The following is a 6,215-nucleotide window of genomic DNA, read 5'->3' on the forward strand; positions in this document are numbered from 1 at the left end:
ATCTATCTACCTATCTATCCATCCATCCATCACTTATATCTATCTACCTATCTATCTATATATCCATCCATCCATCACATCTATCTACCTATCTATCCATCCATCCATCACTTATATCTATCTACCTATCTATCCATCCATCCATCACATCTATCTATCTATCTACCTATCTATTTATCCATCCATCCATCACTTATATCTATCTATCTACCTATCTATCCATCCATCCATCACTTATATCTATCTATCTACCTATCTATCCATCCATCCATCACTTATATCTATCTACCTATCTATTTATCCATCCATCCATCACTTATATCTATCTATCTATCTATCTATCTTGGCTGCGTCAGGTCTTCGTTGAGGCATGCAGCATCTAGTTCCCCGACCAGGGATCGAACCCGCGCCCCCTGCACTGGGAGCGCAGAGTCTAACCCACTGGACCACCAGGGACGTCCCTCTATTTTCTCCTGGCTGCATCTGGCGTCAGGAACCAGACTGGGGCAATAATGGATTTCTCAATCCCTGGAACTTCTCAAAATGCCCACCGTGGGCACTCACACCTGGGCACAGAGACACCTACGAGCTGTGGTGCAGCATTGCCCGGCAGTCAGGGGGACGCATTCGGCGTCCCGGAGCTGCCAGTCAGAGCCAGGACACCCAAAAGGGCAGCTGAGCTTTCTTAAAAGCTGCCTGTTACTCACAGACGTAGCAAACGAACTAGTGGCCGCCAAAGTGGAAAGGTGGGGAGGGATAAATTAGGGGTTTGGGATGAACAGATACACACTACTATATATAAAATAGATAAGCAACAAGGACCTACTGTAGAGCACAGGGAACGACATTCAATAGCTTGTAATGACCTATAATGGAAAAGAATCTGAATATATATGTATAATTGAATCACTGTGCTGTACACCTGAAGCTAACACAATATTGTAAATCAAGTATGCTTCAATAAAAGAGAAACTTTTGGGCTTCCCTGGTGGCGCAGTGGTTGAGAATCCGCCTGCCGATGCAGGGGACACGGGTTCGGGCCCTGGTCTGGGAGGATCCCACATGCCGCGGAGCAACTAGGCCCGTGAGCCACGGCCACTGAGCCTGCGCGTCTGGAGCCTGTGCTCCGCCACAAGAGAGGCCGCGATAGTGAGAGGCCCGCGCACCGCGACGAAGAGTGGCCCCCGCTCGCCGCAACTAGAGAAAGCCCTTGCACAGAAACTAAGACCCAACACAGAAAAAATAAATTAATTAATTAATAAAACTCCTACCCCTAACATCTTCAAAAAAAAACAGAAGAAATAGAAAATTTCGAATTAGGCATGAATTTAAAAAAAAGAGAGAGAGAAACTTTTAATAATCATAAACAAATATACACATATATGCCTAGACACAGAGAGAAAAAGATACGCTTTAAGAGCATGAATGTTAGTTTTATTACTTATTTGATTTCCTCAAATGATGCCCATGGAACAGACTTCCCCCTGAAATGGGTTAAGTCTGCAAGCTTTCAACCCCCTGTACAGCACTCAGGGGGTTAAATCACAAAGTGCACCAACCAGGCGTTTTCTGAGTGTGGGGCGTATGTTCAAAGCCAAAAAACCCAGTAACAACGACAGTGGTTTGAATAGCGGCCCCCCTCCCCAAATTCACGTCCCCCCAAAACCTGAGAGTGAGACCTTATGTGGAAACAGGGTCTTTGCAGAGGTGATGAAGGGAAGGGTCTGAGATGAGGTCCCCCTGGATCAGGATGGCCCTACATCCAATGACAGGGTCCTTACAAGACACAGGAGACGGGAGACACAGACACAGAGGAGAAGCCCCGGGAAGACAGAGGCAGAGATGGGAGGGACGCGGCCAGAAGCCCAGGGACGCCTGGAGCCCCCAGAAGCTGGAAGAGGCGGGAAGGACCCTCCCCTGGAGCCTCCGGAGGGAGCGCGGCCCTGGGACACCTCGACTTCGGGTTTCTGGTCTCCAGAAAGAGACAGGATGAACTTCCAAGATTTTAAGTACTTTGTTACAGCCGCCCCTGCACGCTCTACTGATGAGAACAAAACTATAAAAGCTATGAGTGGTAACATCACCCCTGGTGCTGGGCGCCCTGCGGTCAAAAGGGCCCCCCTGAGGCTTTCAGGGAGAGGTCACACTTGGGGGGGCTGATTTAAGGGGCATGTCAGTAGCCAGGGATGGGGCAGAAGGATGTACTGCTCAGAGGGGAGGGGATCCGATACAGCCAGGACTTTCACAAAGAGGAAACCCCCAAACCGCACATCCTACAGCCAAGCCAGGATGGGGCACCTGAGCGTGGGAAAGGTGGTCCCAAAAAGCGATGAGAACTGCACAGCGGGCACCACACCTGGGCTCTGGAATCTGACCTGCCACATCCCGCGCGGGCCATGCAATTCAGTTTTATCAGATCCGACTACACCTGGATGATGATGATGAATTACTGCTGTGATGTGGCTGAAGGAGCCCAGCGCCATCCTGGCGCAAACTTTTGCCCACAAAGCAGGAAGCATCCCTGACACAGTGACAACCTAAGGAGGCACCGCCCGTAGGGCCTCCCCCTGCGGCATCACCTCCTTCGGGCCAATGATGTCAGAACCTCCAAGGAGGTGACACACAGTAGGAGGGTTCTGAGCACATACGTTGAAGGTGGCTGCACAAAGCCACCCTCCACTGTCTGGAGGGCAAGGTCTACATCTCCCGTCAGAGTCAGGAATCAAGGTTTTGTCAAAGCACCCTCTCCACAGGGTCCTTCTTACAGGGCGGCCTGAGCATCTCTGGGGGGGACCATCGCCAAGACACTGCCAGGGACGTGGCGAGGTCCTGCCTTTCCTCACATCAGAGACACCAGCCAGATCTTCCCAATCAGCTTCACCAACACAAGGAACATGTCACAAGACACAGGATGAAGCCACCAAGTGGAGAACCAGCTGCATTCTTCCCAGTCGGTAGTTCAGGAAACTGGCAAGAACCGGAAACAGGGCCACTCTCCCTGATTTTTGTTTGTTTGTGTTGGAGATTATAGTTATTTTTCACTGGGAAAAAATGTTACTAGGAATAACATGTAAGTGACTTGTTATGTTACTTGAAATATATGTTGTAAACTTCTGTTCACCTTTTTTTTCACTTCAAATAAATTTAAATTTAATTAACATGTAAGTGAATAGGATCCATATGGATGAGTAAATGCCACATAAACAAAAGCTCTTTGGGGCTTCCCTGGAGATCCAGTGGTTAAGACTCCACGCTTCCAAGGCAGGGGACATGGGTTCGATCCCTGGTCAGGAAACTAGGATCCCACATGCTGCGTGGGACAGCCGAAAAGTAAAAATTTAGAAATTTATTTTAAAAAAAGCTCTTTGGGTGGGGGGGCGGGGGGGGGTATTTATTTTTTTTTAAGAGTCAAAAACTCCTAAGATCATGAAAACTGTGGTTTCACCTCCCTGGATCCACAACCCCCAACCGTTCATATGTACACAACACCAACGAAAAATAACTTCCTCTTTATCGGTTTCTAAAAACCCTGCAGTTTGAACACCAGGAGCCACCCTAAAATAGCTTCATAAGTGGGCCAGCTGACATCTTTTGGGGTGTCAGCCCATCAGGAGAAGTCCATTTCCAGACCTACCTCCTATTTCCAACAGAATTCTTAAGATGGAAATGCCTGTGTGGTATCAGAACGTCCCTGTAAAACACACCTGGATGACTTTCTCTCCCTTTCAAAACTGAGGCATCAGAGACATTTAATTTGTAATAGACGATCGCCACAGAGAATCTGGAAATCAGTCTCTTACAGGAAGTTTTAATTTGCTTACACACGCCTCTATCAAGGCACAACCTGCAACGATCATGAGTTTGTAATGATCTTGTTTACAGATAGCGCATTTTAAGGTTACATTCAGGGGTGCGTTACTTTTCAGCCTCTTCCTTCCCCTTTTCATAGAATCCAGGTGAACTCACACCACACGCCTGTCCCCCACCTGATAAAATGTGCAGGACCACCCACAATGGCAAAGCGACAGTAATAAATGTGAGGCAGCTCCATTTTATCTAAGGAGTCCCAGTAAAAGTTATATAATTGCATTAAATATGTGCAGCGTGCAGAAGCAACGCATCGAAACGCTGAGACGATCTATAGACAGATTCTCTAGATACTGAAGATCCGACATGCAAATATTAGCAAACTCGTAACCAAGGTAGTTTTAAATCTGAGGCCTGATCTGACCGCTCACGGTGGGTTAGCAAAGAACTTCCACAATACCAAATGCACTTCAGTAATCACCGCTGTGGCTTGTCGTTATCCGTTTAGAATATATAAATAAGAGGATATTTCCGCATCAACTATTTTATGCTGTGCACGTTTTTATTTCTATAGACTATATACTTTTTTTTTTTTTTTTTGCGGTACGCGGGCCCCTCACTGTTGTGGCCTCTCCCGTTGCGGAGCACAGGCTCCGGACGCGCAGGCTCAGCGGCCATGGCTCATGGGCCCAGCCGCTCCACGGCATGTGGGATCTTCCCGGACCGGGGAACGAACCCACGTCCCCTGCATCGGCAGGCGGACTCTCAACCACTGCGCCACCAGGGAAGCCCCTATATAAGTTACTTTTTAAAAAAAGGAAACATCTGATGTTTAAGAACAACAAATCCCAGCTACTCTCCATGTGAACTGGGCCTCTGGTTACTGTTTAATTTAGCTCCATACCGGGGCAAAGTTCAATGTCTCCTCCCCCCGCAAAGGTTAAGTCCAGTTAGGGGCAAATGAAAAATGGGTCCAAAAGCAGAGGAACAGTGCCACTTGGGACACCGGCCACCACCTGGCACATGGGACGGATGTTCGTTCACTCCTCCGCCCAGACCTACAATGATTTCGAACCCCACAGACCACGTGGCTCGCACACAGCAAGCCCAGCAAGTCCATCTTTGGATGAAACAACCCTCTGCAAAAGCCGGAATAAGGATGCCCTCGGCTGACACATGGCCTCACGGCTGCTTTGCCTTTCCACAACTTTTTTTTCTCAATCAGTCAACAGGTGGAAACCACAGGGCAAGCCCTCAGGTTGGATGCACCTCCGACACGTTTCCGAGGCACGCATTTTGGGGTGCTGCTGCGGTAACACCGACAAACCTAAATTCCATCCTCAACTTGTCTCTTCTGCTAGCGGCTAAACGGGCTCCCGGGCGAGACAGCCAGACCCGTCTGGGAGCAAAACTGCTCGGAGCGGTGCGCTCCACAACCTGGGGCCATCTGGGGCAACCTGGGACAGCTTCCCATACGTCTTCACTGTTTACAAGCCAATCCTGATCTCAAAGGTGACTATGCGGACCCCACCCCCGAGACCCAGGTACTGGCTGGGGTCTTACCCTCTGTTCATTTCTGATTGCTCTCAATGTGTTTTTTTTTTTTTTTATAAAAGATACCGAAATCCAGCTTATCAGAAAACCAAATGCTCACCTCACATAAACCTGGAAGATGTATTTCCCTTTGATGGAGGCCTGGGAGGGTGGAGCTCATATACAAATATCTACTCCTGGTCGGAGCTGCAGGTTTGCAAAGTGTGGCCCCGGCAGCGCCCCTGCCGTCGGCGAGTGTGAGCGATTCTCAAGTATTTTCACAACCAAAGTCACATGTTCTTTGCCCTTTTTTCACCCCCGCGTCTCAGGGGTGTTGCCCAGACGCTGCTGGGGGTGCCAGGTCAATAGGGTGGAAACACGGGTGAAACTGAGACTCCATCTATCCCCTTAGGCCACACAGTAGAGAGACCGGCCACAAGGTGACACAGCACCACTCTTCCCACCGAATACTTTGTTTTAGAAAGTAGTCATCTGTGACCTAAAAATACAATGTCATGTATGCTCGCGTAGCCTAGGGTGAGTGTGATCTCCTGCAAATTAGGGCAGACAGAGATTCCTACAGGTTCCCCCGTTTTACGTCCTGACCACGCCGCTGCGACCAGACACAGCCCCAGACGGATCGCCGCCACCCCCCGCTCCCCGGAGGTCCCCAACGTGCGTGAAGAGCGCGAACGGGTCCCCGGAGAGTTTGGGACCGGAGACGCCGCGGAGGTCGCGGGGGCCAGAAGAACAAGGTGCCCCAGAGCGGAAGCCCCTCCCTCCAGGCCTCGCCGCGCCCTCGAGCGCGCCCGGCGTCCCCCACCCACCCCGGGGAGGCCCGTCCTACCTGACCCTGCGCGCGGCCGGGCTCTCGA

The 6,215-nt window shown here is 50.0% G+C and overlaps 1 protein-coding gene across 1 annotated transcript in view; it reads right to left on the bottom strand.

Annotated features, from left to right (window-relative positions):
* Positions 1-6,209, bottom strand: part of DHRSX (dehydrogenase/reductase X-linked) — a 195,340-nt gene extending 189,131 nt beyond the window's left edge. The window contains exon 1 of the mRNA XM_024756275.1: positions 6,188-6,209. The gene's annotated coding sequence lies outside the window, so the exon portion shown is untranslated. The remainder of the gene's footprint in view (positions 1-6,187) is intronic.
* Between the last annotated feature and the right edge of the window lie 6 nt (positions 6,210-6,215).

The sequence above is a fragment of the Neophocaena asiaeorientalis genome, unplaced genomic scaffold (assembly GCF_003031525.2).
Source record: "Neophocaena asiaeorientalis asiaeorientalis breed wild unplaced genomic scaffold, Neophocaena_asiaeorientalis_V1.1 scaffold69, whole genome shotgun sequence".
In the NCBI taxonomy this organism is placed as follows: Eukaryota; Metazoa; Chordata; class Mammalia; order Artiodactyla; family Phocoenidae; genus Neophocaena; species Neophocaena asiaeorientalis.